General features: G+C 44.5%; 1 long non-coding RNA gene across 1 annotated transcript; it reads left to right on the plus strand.

Moving 5' to 3' along the window:
- The first annotated feature begins 3,463 nt into the window (after positions 1–3,463).
- On the plus strand, positions 3,464–7,013 carry LOC114806580. Its single transcript, XR_003754617.2, has 3 exons — positions 3,464–3,602; positions 6,130–6,247; positions 6,631–7,013. It is a non-coding gene; the product is annotated as an uncharacterized LOC114806580 (long non-coding RNA).
- The last annotated feature ends 10,036 nt before the right edge of the window (positions 7,014–17,049 follow it).

Genomic DNA, 17,049 nt, shown 5'->3' on the forward strand with positions numbered 1-17,049 from the left:
CTGGAAATAGTCCCCTCCGGCCTACTGTTTCATTCCCAGCGCGGTGTCGTGCGGACTCTTTCTCTCCTAGTATACAACTAAGATTACCGCTGTTGGGTTGCTGTCACCCACGCTCAGCGGAACACGTCAGAGGTGAGGCTGAGGAGGGTGTTTTTTTTATTTTATTTTTTGCATTGAATTTGGGAGCCCCCCGGGTCCCCTGGTTTCCAGGGAGCGACTTTCCAGGATGCCACATCACTGAGCAGATGGGCAAGGGGGAGTAAGGAAGAAGGGAAAGGAAGGGGAAACGGAGAGTGAAACAAGAGACGGAGAGGAAGGCAAGCAGACAGCCCTTCCTCTGCTTCCTTCCCCTGATGGGAACGGGCTCTCTGTGCCGAGCTGGGCCCGAAGGAGGAGGAGCTCCTCTCAGCAGCAGCGGCCAGTCTGTCTTTTGTTCTCTCTCCTCTTACAAACACAGACCCCTGTGGTGGTCCGGAGCCCCTCTCGGAGTCTCGCCTGTTCATCCGCGGGGAAATGTTATTAAAGGCCCAGCGGCAGCTGCAGCCAAGCAGAGCCCCAGCTGCACCCGGCCGACAGAGGAGAGAATGGGGACTGTTTCCATGCCCCGCAAACATGGAGGGGGCAGAGGGAGAGATGAATGAAAGGCATGATGGAAACCTCGGTGTAGGCCCCGCTGAACGCATGGCCGCTCCTAAATCCAAAACGGGCTGTGGTCCGGGGAGGCCCGAGGCGATCGCTTGGGACCCGGTGCTTTCGATCAACTTTTAGCAGCTCATTTCACCATTGTGTTACATGGAGTGGAAGTGGGTATGAGTCAGTGTGCCAGTAAAAAAGGTGATGGTGACCAGGAGGATGATGGATGTTGGTGGGCAAGGCCAGAATTGTAAACAAAGAGGTGGGCCATCCAGAGAGATCAAGAAAGAGCCAAATTTTAAAGACTGACTACTTGAATTCACACCTAAAACCAACATGCTGTCAACATGTTATTTAATGGATTTTTGAGCCACCCTAGGACAGGCAGCTTGATGGAAGCCCAGCTGTTGGGGGAGAGAGTGAGGCTGAATGACTCGCAGCGTAACAGTGGGGGATGGGCCGTTCTAGCCGGGGACAAATGCTTCTCAAAGACACCCCAGGAAGCTAAAAGCTCTGGGATCACCAGCAAAGCTAAATTGGCTTCTGCAGATACCTGATTCTCCCTTTCTGAGCTTTCTGTTTTGCTTTTTTGCGTGTGTTTGCAAAACTAGTTGTTTTTAGAATGTGTAAAAGGATGCCTCCTATTTGTTAACCAATTTTTATGCATGGGTTTTTTGGGGGGGGGGCCATAGGGATTATTCATTTTGCATCCTCCCATCTGCCTTATTGAACTGTAGGTTTCAGCATGCTCATATATTCTGATAAGGATATCTTAAATGCCTATTGTGCAATCCAGTCACATTAACACTATCCTTAGGAAGATATGCTGACAATCAAACAGTAGCTCAGCTGACATTTAAAATTCCTCAGTGTATTCCAAGCCCCCGAACTGCAGCCAAGTTAAAACAGAACTACGTTTGTAAGTGCTTAATAAATATGATTGAATGAATTGCAAGATTTCCAGGCCCTTGGATCGAGTGACAGACTCATGGTGGGGTGGTCCTCTTTCAGGAACCTGAAAATTTTCAGATTTTCAGATCCCTGAAAATTTAGATTAATGCAAGGCACCTATGCGTATGTTTTCAACTGCAATTTGTAGCCCACAAAATAGTTGTGACTACAGATACAAAGAAAACACTAAAGCTGATTCCTTGTTAAATCAAGGCGATGAGATTGACTAAGGATTTCAGAATGCTGAAGGGCTGGAGGAAAAATAATAATACTAATAGTAATAATAATAATAATAAATAATTCTATTTCTTAAACCCTTACTATAGGCCAAGCACTCTACTAAGTGCTGGGTTAGATAGGAGATAATCTGTTCTCACATTGGGCTCATATTCTAAGTAAGAGGGAGCATAGATATTGAATCCCCATTTTGCAGATGAGGGAACTGAGGCCCAGGGAAGTTAAGTGACTTGCCCAAAGTCTCACAACAAAGAAGGGGCAGAATGAGATTAGAACCCAGGTCCTCTGACTCCCAGGCCCCTGTTCTTTCTACTCAGTTTGACTGGCGATCAAAGAGTAGGAAAAAAAAAATGTGCATCTTTCTTAACACAATCAATTCCTTTTCTGAAAAGAAAGTGAGAAGGTGAAGTATTGGGCTGTGTACATTTTGACTTCATTAAATAATAAGCATTTTTATAAAAATGACAATTCATAAATAGAAGCAGCATGGCCTAGTGGAAAGGTCACGGACCTGGGAGTCAGAGAACCTGGATTCCAATCCCTGCTCTTCCATTTAATAATGTTGGTATTTGTTAAGCGCTTACTATGTGTCGAGCACTGTTCTAAGCGCTGGGGTAGGCACAGGGGAATCAGGTTGTCCCCCGTGGGGCTCATAGTCTTAATCCCCATTTTACAGATGAGGTAACTGAGGCACAGATAAGTGACTTGCCCACAGTCACACAGCTGACAAGGGGCAGAGCTGGGATTTGAACTCATGACCTCTTACTCCAAAGCCCACGTTCTTTCCACTAAGCCACGCTCCTTCCATTTAACAAACATGTGACCTTGGGGAATTTATTTAACTGTTCTGTGCCTTGGTTTCCTCATCTTTCTTTTTTTAATGGTATTTGTGAAGTGCTTACTCTGTGCCAGGCATTGTACTAAGCATTTGGGCGGATACTGAGTAATCAGGTTGGATACAGTTCTGCCTCTGCCACTTGTCAGCTGTGTGACTGTGGGCAAGTCACTTCACTTCTCTGTGCCTCAGTTACCTCATCTGGAAAATGAGGATTAAAACTGTGAGCCCCAAGTGGGACAACCTGATCACCCTGTATCTACCCCAGCGCTTAGAACAGTGCTCTGCACATAGTAAGTGCTTAACAAATACCAACATTATTATACAGTCCCTGTCCCACTTGGGATTCATGATTTTAATAGCTCAGTGGAAAGAGCCCGGGCTTGGGAGTCAGAGGTCATGGGTTCATATCCCGACCCTGCCACTTGTCAGCTGTGTGACTGTGGGCAAGTCACTTCACTTCTCTGTGCCTCAGTTACCTCATCTGGAAAATGGGGATTAAAACTGTGAGCCTCACGTGGGACAACCTGATCACCCTGTATCTACCCCAGCGCTTAGAACACTGCTCTGCACGTAGTAAGTGCTTAACAAATATCAGCATTATTATTATTATCTTACAGATGAGGTAACTGAGGCACAAAGTGTGGTGAGCCCACAACAAGCTGCATTGTTGGGTGGTGGGGGGGGGCTTTTTCTCCCTGTTCTACCCAGTAACGGGCCTAGACCAACCAAGGACTGCAATGTAGAGCCACAGCTGTGATGCCTAAGGCAGATAAAAGCTGCTCATTGTGAGGGGGGAGGGGGCACCTGGAGGCATTAGGAGCGGAAATATGCAGGCAGTAGCATGCTGAGACGTAGAGAGAAGTATTTGAACAGCAGAAGACCGGAGCACTTGGAAGCAGAAAGAAGAAGCATAGGCAGAAGAGGTTCCTTTGACTATGGACCGGTAATAATAATAATGTTGGTATTTGTTAAGCGCTTACTATGTGCAGAGCACTGTTCTAAGTGCTGGGGTAGATCCAGGGTCATCAGGTTGTCCCACGTGAGGCTCACAGTTAATCCCCATTTTACAGATGAGGGAACTGAGGCACAGAGAAGTGAAGTGACTTGCCCATGGTCACACAGCTGCCAAGTGGCAGAGCCGGTATTTGAACCCATGACCTCTGACTCCAGAGCCCAGGCTCTTTCTACTGAGCCATGTTGGATCCTTGAGTGAGAGTGTGTATGTGTCACTCCCTTGCACGTTGATAAAACTAAGTAAAAAGCCTGGCACAGTAATCTTGGTGATCAGAGGTGTGGTTTGAGCTCTACTTAGTGTCACCGAGGCTCCCCCAGTCCGGGAAGGGCCTGGTCGGTACAAACCCGTGGACTCGCGACACAAAGACTTGCCTAAGGTAGCGCTACAGACAGCGGGGTGGGATTAGAACTTGGGTTCTCTGATTAGCAAACCCAAGCTCCATCCATGAGGCCATGGTACTTCTCACCTGGAAAGTGGGGATTCAGTACCTGTTCTCCCTCCAATTTAGACTGTGAGCCTCAACTGGGATAGGGGCTGTGTTCAGTTTACCCCACTGCTCAGAAAAATGCTTGACATAATAAATGCTTAACAAAATGGTGATGATGAATAATAAATTTACCTGAGTGGCAGTGAATTTAGAGGTATTGGCCCCTGGCTGTCAGAAATTTCTGCACTGGGGCTGGGGTAGAAGTGTTTTGTTTTTTTTTTCTTTCCTGGGGAGATCAAATATCACTATAAAGCATATGTTTCAATACGTGTATTTCTATAAAACCTCATGAGATTGCGAATTTGTTTCCCCAAAATGACTTCAAGATGGCGCTTCCCTTGACGCACAAATGTAGCAGTCCTTCCCCTTCAAAGGTGGCCTTGCTAATGGTGAGATTCTTCTCAGCCGGGACTGAAAAGACTGACACCCAACTGACAATCTCTTCCGCACTGTGTCCATGAAAACTAGTTCCTTGCTAAGCTGATGCCTTTGCCTATACAGAGCCTGTATCCGTTTTCCAATAACCCTGTGACCCTTCCACCATCCAACTTGCTTGTGAACAGTCCGCCTTTATTGCCCACAGCCCTAGGGCTTAGGCCCAGGCCCGTGCTCTATCCCCTCAGAAGATCATGGGTTCTAATCCTGGCTCTGTCACTTGTCCTTTGTGTGACCTTGGGCAAGTCACATCACTTCTCTGGGCATCAGTTACCTCATCTGTAAAATGGGGATTAAAACTGTGAGCCTTCTGTGGGACAAGGACTATGTCCAACCGGACTAACTTGTAACTACCCCACTGCTTAGAACAATGGTCTTTGGTAGAGGTTAAAAGAAAAGTATCTACCCTTGAAATGAAGAACCAAAGGAAATAGTACCCCAGTGGTTTGCAAAGTGGAGATAAGGGCCACAGTCAAAACTGGCATACCGAGCTAACCAAGGCACAGCAATGCCTAAAACTGCCCTGTGGCCATAGACTACACCCCTCATTTCAATCACACATCTGGAAAAGCCTGCCGGTGGTTGGGGGTCCTGGATGAGAGAATGTGGATGGCTCAGAGCATATCTTCATCACTGCTGAAAACATAACTCCAGCACATGTCCCACTGATGCTGGGATGCCCCCTCCCCTAGCCCCCAAACTAAAGGTTTCTACAAAGAAGATGGTTCAGGATATTGGTTGTTCAACAGCAGAGCAGATGCCTGCCAGGATAGGGTGACACCTTCATGCTTATCCCAAATGGGGGAGGGATCAAAAAAACACGTCCTCCTCATTGCCCGCTACTCCAAGCTCAACACTGGCTCGTTAGATATTGGATCTTGGCAACTCATAGGCCGGGGCACAGTTCCACAAGAAATCATTGAATAGATGGAATGCAACCATCACATCTCGGAACAGTTTGACACTTTTGGACGATGGAAGCAGAAATCATCCCCAAAGGACGAGACCCGTAGGAAACTGAAGTTTGTCTCAAATTGGACTTCCCAGATGAAGCATTCCAGACTTTCTCCTGATAGATCCCCTAATTGACACTGACTATTTAGTCAGTGGTTTGAGCTGCTGTAAATGGACATGGGATAAATATTGTTTGTTTTGTTTGTTTCTGAAAGCAGTCACAAACTCTTTGCATCCTCTGAGCTGATAATGGGAACCTCCCTAACATGCTACGGGATCTAGTGGAAAGAGCACAGCCCTGGGAGTCCAAGGTCCTCAGTTCTAATCCTGGCTCTTCCAGTTGCTTGCTATGTAACCTTGGGCAAGTCACTTAACTTCTCTGTGCCTCAGTTCTCCTAGTCTCCCTCCTGTTTAGACTGTGAGTCCCATGCAGGACAAGGACCGTGTCCAACCAAATCAACTTGAATCTACCCCAGAGTTTAGAACAGCATTTGACACATAATAAGCACTTAAATACCACTAAAGACAAAACAAAAAAAAAACTTTCAGTAAGTGAATATTTATTTTATTTTTTTTTAGTCTCAACCAGAGGAAACAGCCTAGTGTTACAAAAAGAGCAATACAAGAGTGTCTGGTGCACTGATTCACACCCTGTGCGATCAGAATTCAGAGGACATGAATGATCTACAGAGGATGAGTAAGCATATAATTACAAATTTTCACTATAAGGATTTGAAGATTCATGTAAAGTGCTGGAACATTTGTGCACTCTCTAAGATTCACTGTTCCACATAAGAAAGGGTTGATGTAAGTTCTATCAGTATAAGTGAGACACAAGGAGGTGGAAAATTTGTAACGGTCATAAATGCAGTTGGAGTAAAGTGCACACAAAAATAATGTCTGCTATTATTACATTTCAGTAGTAAGAGCCTGTGCAGGAGTCCACTGTACCAAGACTTATTGACTCAAATATATTTAGTTGGGAATTTATCTTTCACCATTACTCGGTTCTTCATGAAAACTCGTGCATCCAAACTAGAGCTGCATTTTGTAATGACTCGTCATTTTCCCTAATCTTAGATCGGAAATTCAAGTAATATAGGAAGACTGCTAAATTGGAGCCTCCAAATCATTGTATCAAATGGATATGCACTTTTTCACCCATCTGCCAGAAAATGGAGAAGGAGGGGAGAAAATATCTTTGAAGCAGATTTTGTGCATCCCAAGAAATGTTTGAACTTCTTGTTTGGATTTATTTTTCAGTGAATACAATCATTTCTGGGGATTCTCCATTTTTATTAGAAAGTGATTTTTTTTCCTCTACAATGTACTAGCGACTGATACTGAAAAAATATCATCTGTGAGGCACTTTCTAAATTAAGTAATCTCTAAATTATGTAAAACATTTGAAATGAGTTGGCAGGGAGGTAGAGAGGGATTAAATGACAGAATCAATATCATAAACTTAGTGGCTTCTTGTTGCCTGTATTGCTCTGTTCCTTGCAGACTACCCTTCTGTGGTTTCTATGTTTGAAAAATCTGAAACGTCAAATGCGATGTTCACCTCCTCTTCGCTGCTTCTTTGACATCTTCTATTGTAAGTTAGGGCCTACAGTTGAACATTAAACCCTATGCCATAGATATTAGCTGAACACGGGTTTGGGGAAAGATAATGATTATGGTACTTGCTGAGCCCATACTATGTGCCAATCGCTGTTTTTAATGCTGCAGTAGATACAAGTTAATAATAATTGTGTTATTTGAGCATATACTATGGGTCAGGCACTGTACGAAGCACTGGAGTGGTTCCAAGCAAATCAGGTTGGACACAGTCCCTGTCCCATGTGGGCCTCACAATCTCCAACCCCAGTTTACAGATGCGGTAACTGAAGCCCAGAGAAGTGAAATGACTTGTCCAAGGCCACACAGCAGACAAGTGGTGGAGCCAGGATTAGAACCCATGGCCTTCTGACTCCCAGGTCCATGCTCCATTCACAGTGTCATGTGAGCCCTTGTCCCAAATCGAGCTCACGGTCTAATAGGAGGAAGTAGGATTAAATTCCCATGTTACAGATGAGGTAACTGAGGCACAGATACATTAAGTGACTTGCCCAAACTCACCAAAAGACATGTGGCTGAGTCAGGTCCTCTGACTCCCAGACCCACATTCTTCCTACTGGGCCACACTGCTTCTTAGTCAATCGGTAATAGCTTTTTATTTGATTTCTAAAATAAAGTAGAAATGAACTTTGTATCAGCTGATGAAATGGAAGAACCAGCCACAAGGTTAGTTAGCACAGAGGAAGAACCCAGCTCGAGTAAGGTGCAGGACAGGCTCATCAGGTGTAATTTGTCACACTTTAATCTCAGACCTAAAGCTGCTGTTTAATCATTCTGACCCAAGAGGAAACGCAGGAGCCGGCTGCTGGAAGTGTAGGCAAATAGCACTGCCTATAAATCTCTTCTCCTCCACTGTAAATTTGCTTAATGCAATACCATCTTCCAGTACTTGGGAGCTTATAAAGGTCACACTAAATCAAAACACCAACAAGTGTTACTGGTTACAATTTCTGATCCCCAGAATTTATGGATCATTTCTTTTTCCTGTCTCTGGTCGAAGCTGGGGTATTGAACAAGCCGTCACTCCCACCTATTTGTTAACAAAGGGGAAATAATGTTGTGGTTTTGTCACTGAATGACCCTCGGTTTCTGATGAAGTCAATTAATCAGATCAGAGCACTGTACTAAGTGCTCGGGACCTTGCGATAGAGTTCGCAAAGCAGCGTGGCCTAGTAGAAAGCGCACGGGTCTGGGAATCAGAGGGCCTGGGTTCTAATCCGGACTCTGCCACTTGTCTGTTGTGTGACTTTGGGCAAATCACTTAACTTCTCTGTGTCTCAATTTCTTCATCTGTAAAATGCAGATTAAATCCTACTCCCTCAATTTAAACTGTGAGCCCCAGGTGGGACCAGGACTTTGTCTAACCTGAATATCTTGTATGTATCCCAGAACTTAGAATTGTGCTTAGCACACAGTAAGTGCTTAACAGATATTCATTCATTCATTCAATAGTATTTATTGAGCGCTTACTATATGCAGAGCACTGTACTAAGCGCTTGGAATGTACAAGTCGGCAACAGATAGAGACAGTCCCTGCCCTTTGACGGGCTTATAGTCTAATCGGAGAAGACGGGCAGACAAGAACAATGGCAATAAATAGAGTTAAGGGGAAGAACATCTCATAAAAACAATGGCAAATAGAATCAGGGTGATGTACATCTCATTGAACAAAATAAATACCATACAAATACCATTATTAGACATGATCTCTACTCTCAGGGAGATTACAGTCTAGAGGAGATAAAGTATTAACGTGACTACAGTAAAAACAATCATTTGGGTAAGGATGACAGGCTCAGGTGAAGCTCTCTAAACAATGGCAGGTCTTTGAAGTCACAGTAGTAGTTTGTCCATCCAACTGTTATCACTCCTTTATCCAGTGTATGTTTGTAATTGTGTCTTCTTGTCTTCTCCAACAGATTATAACATTCTCAAGGGGAGAGCCTATGTATTTTTTTTCCACTGTATTTTCTCAGTGTCAAGTTCAGCAATCAGTGCTGTTGCTGACACCTTCTGTACACTGTCCTCCTATAACTCAGGGTGGGTATTTTCTTGATGAATTCCCACGTTAATGTAAAAGCTCATTAGAGGGTCCGTGCCGTGATCTGCATCACACGTGCACAATTGTTTCTTTCAAAAAGAGCATCAGGTTCTATTCAGATAAATGTGCATTGCTGAATGTTACCCATTCCAAAGCAGCTTTCTATCCAAAATATGTAACAGAAACATTTTTTCAATCTGGGCAAAATTCAACTGCTGTGCAACTTTCAGCCAGCCACAAATCCTGCCCCCTTTCAAAAGATTAATTGGGAAAGGAGAGAGTGGATGGGGTTTAAGGTGATGTGCCCTGAATCCTGCAATGAACCAGTTGCTCGGTCAATGAGTGACCTCTGGATATCAGAGTTTCTGGGAAGGAGACCTAGGCCTATATCTATAAACTTAGCAACTTCCTACATAAATTCCCTGATTAGCTCCCCACGTCCCAAATCATATGAGTCAACAGCCTACTCCAGCACTGACGTATATACTCAATCCCTCCTCAAAATTTATTTTCAACTGCACATCAATTATTATTTTTCTTTTAATGATGGCTATGGCACTTGTTAACCACTTACTTTGTGCCAAGCACTATTCTAAGTGCTGGGGGAGATATAAGTTAATTAAGTTGGTCCTTGTCCCACATGGGGCTCACAGACTAGATAGAAGTTAGTCGGGTTAGACACAGTCCCTGTCCCACATGAGGCTTACACTCTTTAATTGTAAACGCTTTTATGTCTGACTCCCCAAAAGGAAGTTCCTAGGAATGTGTCACTTGCTGAATTGCGCTTTCCAAGTGCCTAGTGCAGTGCACGGTATCTAGTAGACACTCAATAAAAGCTATTTCTACTAATATAATAGATTTTCTCCTCACTGGTCTTGAATTTTTTTTTTTTAAAAAAAGATTAAGGATTAAGTAGCTCTTCCTTAGTTTAAGATCAGGCAGACAAAGTCTGTGTTGCTCTGACTCCCCTTGTGCCGTATTTCCAAATGGATCAAGTGAAGCAGCCGCCCGCCATTGCTGTCCAAGATGGCTGCACTGACGGGTGGCGATCGGGTTTGAGGTCACATAATGTAATGTAGCAGCTTTGGTATGTCTATCTGGAAATTGAAATAGTGTGGTCCAATTTTAGCATGACCTGGATCGTATGGAGGCTGGGTTTGTTGGTGTGGAGACCAGGACCTTTGCAACTGAGCATGGTTTACCGGTCATAGGCAAACTGAATACTGTGCTTAATTTCCAGAATAATGGGGCCATTGGACCCATTTATCCATCTCAATACAGCCTGTGTCTTCGGCTCACCATTGTGCTAATGAATGGTCCTGCTCAAGAGCTGGCAGTGCAATCTAAATCCTATTAGTTTTCCTATCTTTGCTCTGGCTGACTGAGTCTGCAGGTGCTCTATGAGCAGCTGGTGACCCCATAGCCTCTCCCCTCTCCAACCCTCCCCTCTCCTCCACCTTCTTCTTTCTCTGGTCTCCCCAGGAAAGAACCCGTGCGTCAATCTGCTGGTGCCTGATCTAAATGTGGAAAGGGTCAGGGAGGGTGATGGCGGGAGGGGGCTGGACTGGGCCACAGAAGGGCACAGACTCACTTTTGTCCTGAATGACTTCTTGGCACTGTCTAGTAGTAATAATATTTATCCTTGAGCAGTATTCAGGAGAGGGTGGCTCCCGGTGATCTTGGCTATCATTTTATTCATATCATTTGTCTCCGAGTCTCTGGAATCACATGAAGCTATAACACAGCCAGAGTAGTTTATAACGGACAACTAAAGACCACTTCCAATTTAAGTGCTTACTGTATGAGCCTCCTTGCTGACCTCTTTGCCTCCAGCCTCTCTCCACTCCTACTTCATACTTCACTTGGCTGCCTGCCTCACTTTTCTACAAAACGTTCAGGACACGTTTACCACTCCTCAAGAAGCTCCGGTGGTTGCTCATCCACCTCCACATCAAAGAGAAACTGCTCACCATTGGCTTTAAAGCAGTCAGTCACCTTGCCTCACCACCCCTGACCTCACCTTGCCACTCTCCTACTACAACCCAGCCCGCACTCTTTGCTCCTCTAATGCTAAACTTTTCACTGTACCTCAGTCTCCTCTATCCCTCCACCGATCTCTCACCCACATCCTGCCTCTGACCTGGAATGTCCTCCCTCCTTATATCCGGGGGACAAATACTCTCCCGTGCTTCAAAACCTTAACGAAGGCACATGTCCTCCAGTGGTATTTCGTGACAAAGGCCTCCTTTCCTCTTCTCACACTCCCTTCTGCGTTGCTCCTTCCAGCCCCACAACACTGCTGTACATATGTGTAATTTATATATATATATATATATATATATATAATATAAAAATTAATGTCAGTCTCCCCCTCTAGACTGTAAGCTCACTGTGTTCAGGGAATGTGGCTATGTGGCTATTTATTGCTATATTGTACTCTCCCAAGCTCTTAGTAGAGTGGTCTGCACATAATAAGTGCTCAATAATTATGACTGGCTGACTGACGAACCCAATAGCCAGCTCTAGAATTAACTCATACTCCTTCAAAGCATTCACACACACATACAAATGTGTTCATTGGCTTCATCATTCAATGACTTCAGTTGACTCTTCTATTTGTAAATAACTTGAGGTCATTAACCCCCTACTAGTAGCCTGTAAGTCCCTTGAGGATAAGAAAGTAGCTAATGGGTTCCAGTGAGACAGGATTGGGATTAGGTAGTAGAGAGAGATCTGATTGACTGCCTTAAAGGAGACAGAGGTTTCTGCCACAAGCTACCCACCTACCTATCCTCAGTGGAAGGCTGAGAAGAGTGAAGTTTTGTCTGGAGGTTCAGTGACGAGAGTCAGCCCTGACACACGAGTTTCCATTTTCGGCCAAGGGTAGGATTTTCCATGGTAGAAATGAATACGATGCCAGCTAAAAAAAAAAAAAGTGTTCCTTCACCACTAGACTTGAAGCTTTTTGAGGGCAGGGGTGTTTTTTTACTTAACTCCGTTCTACTCATCCACATTTTCTACAGTACTTTGCATACAGTAAACTTGTAGTCAATCAACCAATCAATCATATTTATTGAGTGTTTACCATGTGAAAGTCTACTAAATGCTTGGGGAGTACAGTGCAACAGAGTTGGTAGACACATTCCCTGGCCAAAATGAGCTTACACTCGAGGTGGACCGGGAGCAGACACTGAGATGAATTAAATAATTACAAATACATATAGTCACAAACATAAGTGCTGTGGGGTGAATATCAGAAGCCCAGAGGTCACAGATCCAAGTGCATAAAAAATGCAGAAGGGAACCAGGAGCCAGGGTAAAGAGCGAGAAGCAGCATGACCTAGTGGAGCTGAGTGACATCCATGGGCCTGGGTTATAATCCTAACTCCACCACTTGTCTGCTATGTGACCTTGCCCAAGTCACTTCACTTCTCTGGGCCTCAGTTCCCTCATCTGTAAAATGGGGATGAAGCATGTGAGCCCCATGTGGGACAGGGAAGGTGTCCAACCTGATAGCCTTATATTCACTCAATAGTATTTGAGTGCTTACTATGTGCGGAGCACTGTACTAAGCGCTTGGAGTGTACAATTTGGCAACGGAGAGAAACAATCCCTGCCCAATAACGGGCTCACAGTCTCAACATCTACCCCAGCACTTAGTACAGTGGCTGAACACTTATAAGTGCTTAACAAATGCCATTTAAAAATAGGGGGCTTAATCAACGAAGAACTCTTGGAGGAAATGTGACCTCAATAAGGCTTTGAAGGTGGGGAGACCAGTGGTCTGGTGTATATGGAGTGTGGCTTGGTGGAGAGAGCACAGGGCTAGGAGTCAGAAGGTCATGGGTTCTAATCCTGACCACCACTTGTCTGCCGTGTGACCTTGGGAAAGTCACTTAACTTCTCTGGGCCTAAGTTCCCTCATCTGTAAAATGGGGATTGAGACTATGAGCCCCATTTGGGATGGACTGTGTCCAACCTGATTAACTTGTATCTACCCCAGTGCTTAGAACAGTGCTTGGCACATAGTAATCATTTAATAAGTCCTGTAATTATTATTATTACTATGTGGAGGGAGAGGGAATTCCAGGCCAGAGTGTGGATAAGGGAAAGGGGTCGGTTTAGGATAGACAAAATCAGAGCACGGTGAACAAGCTGCACTGCAGGAGTGAAGTGTGAGGGCTGGGCTGGAGAAGGAGAGTAGTGAGATGAGGTAGGAGTGGGCAAATTGACGATTACTTTAAAACCAATGGTAAGGAATTTCAGAGGTCAAGTACTGGGCAACCACTGGAGACTTTTGAGGAGTGAGCAGATATAGAATGAATGTTTTTTTCTTTAGAAAAATGATCTGTGTAGTAGAGTGAAGTATGCACTGAAGAGAGGAGAGACAGGAAATGGGGAGATCAGCAAGGAGGTAGATGAAGTAGTCAAGGTGGAACAAGATAAGTGCTTGGATCAGCATACTAGCAGTTTGGCTGGACAGTAAAGGGTGGATTTTAGTGATGTCAAGGTAGAACTGACAGGAGTTGATGACAGATTAAATATGTCGGTTGACTCAAAGAGATGCTTTGGTTAAGGCCGATGATATAGGGAGGATAGTGGTGTTATCTTCAATGATAAGAAAGAAGGGAGAGGACAGGGTTTGGGTGGGAAGATGAGGTGTTCTCTTTTGAACATGTTTAGTTTCTGGTGTTGGTGGGATAGCCAAGTAGAGATGACCTGAAGGCAGGAGGAAATGAGAGGCTGGAAAGAAGAAGAGAGATCAAGGAGTGGAGATTTAGATTTGGAAATCATCCACATAGAGATGGTAGTTGAAGCCTTGGGAGCTAATGAGTTCTCTAAGGGAATGAGTCTAGATGGAGAATAGAAGGGGACCCAGAAATGAACCCTGAGGGACTCCCTCTACCGGATGGTGGGAGGCAGAGGAGGAGCCGTCAGAGATCATCGGAGAATCAGCCAACCTTACATATTGAGAACACACTCTGTGCAGAGGTGCTGTATTAAACACTTTGGATCATTTTCCTACAGAAAAGTTCAAGACATGCCACTCCACTCCTCAAAAAACTCCAGCGGTTGCTCATCCATGCCCATATCAGACAAAAGCTCCTCACCAGTGGCTTTAAAACAGTCCCTCACCTTGCCCCCTCCTACCTCACCTTGCTTCTCTCCTACTACAACGCTGCCGAACACTTTACTTCTCTAAAGCTGACCTTCTCAGTGTGCCTCGATATCACCTGTCTTGCCACTGACCTCTCACCCAAGTCCTGCCTCTGGCCTGGATCACCCTCCCTCCTCAAATCCAACAGACAATTATTCTCCCCCACTTCAAAGCACATCTTCTCCAGGAGGCCTTCCCTGACTAAGCCTCCTCTCTCCTCTTCTCCCACTCCCTTGTGAGTTGCCCGGACTCGCCGTCTTTGTTCTTCTCCCCTCGGCCCTAGAGTGCTTATGGACATATCTGTAATTTATTTATTTATGTTAATGTCTGTTTCCCACCCTCTAGACTGAAAGCTTATTGTGTGCAGGGAATTTATCTGTTTATTGTCATAGTGTTCTCTCCCAAGCGTTTAATTCAGTGCTCTGCACACAGTAAGAGCTTAATAAATATGAATGAATAAATAAATGAAAGTCCTATAACACAGAGTGGGTAGACTTGCTTCTTGCCCACAACAAGCTTAGAAGCAAGAGAGGATAGTGTCAGTGAAAACTCTTAGGATTAACTGATAATCCTAATGCTCCTATTTGAAATTTATTTTGCTGTCTGCCTGCCCCAGTAGATTGTGAGCTCCTTCTGGGAGGAGAGCATGTCTACCGTCTCTACTGAACTGTACTCTCTCAAGAGCTTAGTAGGGTGCTCTGCAAACAGTAAGGGCTCAATAAACATCATTTATTGAGTGATCACTCCCAGTGCTTCAGTATCAAATTGAAGTAAGGCACTTGTATCACGACCGAGAGAGACAGTGACTGAATAGGAGATTTTACTCTCCTGCCAAAGATATTTTCCAAAATGGCTATCTAAGATACTTGAGTTCGGGACTTTGAATGAAAACGCTTACCTTTGAAAGCTCCTTTGGCTGGGTTAGCGATTGTTAATTAATATTTATGGAACCCCAGGAAGGTGGTAGATACATTACACACAGAAAGATAGACACGGTGTCCACCCACTGACTTGCATTTGGAATTAGACAGATGAAAGACAAAGTCAAATGAGAAACAAAGGGCAGAAGGGAATTTAGCATAGGGAGACGTAGGTGGCAGCTGATACAGGGTGAATGCAAGTGTTTAGCTTATCACTGACTGTCAGAAGGGGAGTCTCTATTGTCGGGGAAAGGCTTCAGAGAGGGTCTTACTGGTTTAATGGAAGGGGGTGGAGACTGCATATGAACAAACAAGGAGAAGTTGTTCTACGCATAAGGGATATATGGAGGAAGCAGATGAGAGAGGAAAGGAAAGGGAAAAAAAATGGACGGTGAAGTGTAAAGCTAGGGCAAGAGACCAACTAAGGGGTTAAGAAGAAATGAGAGTCATGAGGCATTTAGAGGAAGTGTGAAATGCCTGGAAGTGTAAGGAAAAGAGTGTAAAATTAATGTGAGGGAAAGGGAAAACCAATAATGAGATGAGAGGTTTTTTATTTGTGAGGTCCTCTTACTGATTGTAAGTGAGATGAGGGTCAAAGAGGTGAAAGACAACGAAAATGAAAAAATCCAGAATGGTTGAAGGATTTATGATAATTTAGGATTACAAGAGCATGAGCGAGGGCAGATCAGGTAAAAAGCAGAGTCAAGATGTAGGATGGAGAGAGGTGGTGGAGAGCCTTGAATCCAATAGTAAGAAGTCTTTGCTCGATGAGAAGGGGTAGACACTTCAAGTTTTTGAGGTGTGGAGAGATTTTTGCACAGCGACAGATAAGGCAGTTGATGTGGGCATCCACATGTAGTCTAGGTTGAAAGAGGGCTAGGCTGGAGGTTGGGTGAGCAGTGAGGAGACCGAGTCACGACTTTAATTGTGAAATGATGAGAGCGTGAGCCGGTGTGTTGGCTGTCTGAGTGGAGAGGAAGGATATGGAAAATACTGTGGCGGAAGGATGAATGTAATTTAGCACTTGATTGAATACAACAGCTGAAAGACAGTGAAGGAATAGTCAAGGATGATCTCAAAGGTTCAGTGGAGAGATTTCTGGGGAGATAGACAGCTGGATAGAGTGAATAGATTATCCGCCCAAGAGAACCAGTGTAAGAGAAAAGAATGGGAGGCCAGAGCAGAGCCCATGGAGCACCTCTAGAGTTAATGGAAGAAAGAGGGATAAGGGGCCAGCCAATGAAACCGAGAAGAAGCTCCTTGGATAGAAAGCCTTTTCAGATTCTTGCACAATTAGAACAGACCTCGAAAATGCTAAAATGGAAGGCAGGCAGGGAGGGCTGTTTCTACGTCCACCTCCCCTCCTTATTTATGTTACAGTTAATAAATAATCAGTGGTATTTATTAAGGACTTACTATGTGCAGAGCTCTATAAAAATGCTTGGGCGAGTATAATTTGGTTGATAGACCTGATCCCTGTCCTCTAGGACCTTACAATCTGGTGGGGGAGATGGGAATTACAGTAAGTTACAGTAGAGGAAGAAACAAAATATAAGATGTTGTACACAATTGCTTTGGGAAGAAGGGGTGAGTGACTCTCAAAGCTAACATAGAAGCGACAGAGACTGGAGCCGGAGATGAAAGCTTAGTGAAGGAACACTTCCTGGAGTAGATGTGATTTGAGTAGGGCTTTGAAGAAGGGGAATTTGGTGGTCCTTTGGATATGGAGGGGGAGGGAGTTTCCAGCAGGAGGGAGGATG

Source organism: Ornithorhynchus anatinus, chromosome X1, assembly GCF_004115215.2.
Source record: "Ornithorhynchus anatinus isolate Pmale09 chromosome X1, mOrnAna1.pri.v4, whole genome shotgun sequence".
Taxonomy (NCBI): domain Eukaryota; kingdom Metazoa; phylum Chordata; class Mammalia; order Monotremata; family Ornithorhynchidae; genus Ornithorhynchus; species Ornithorhynchus anatinus.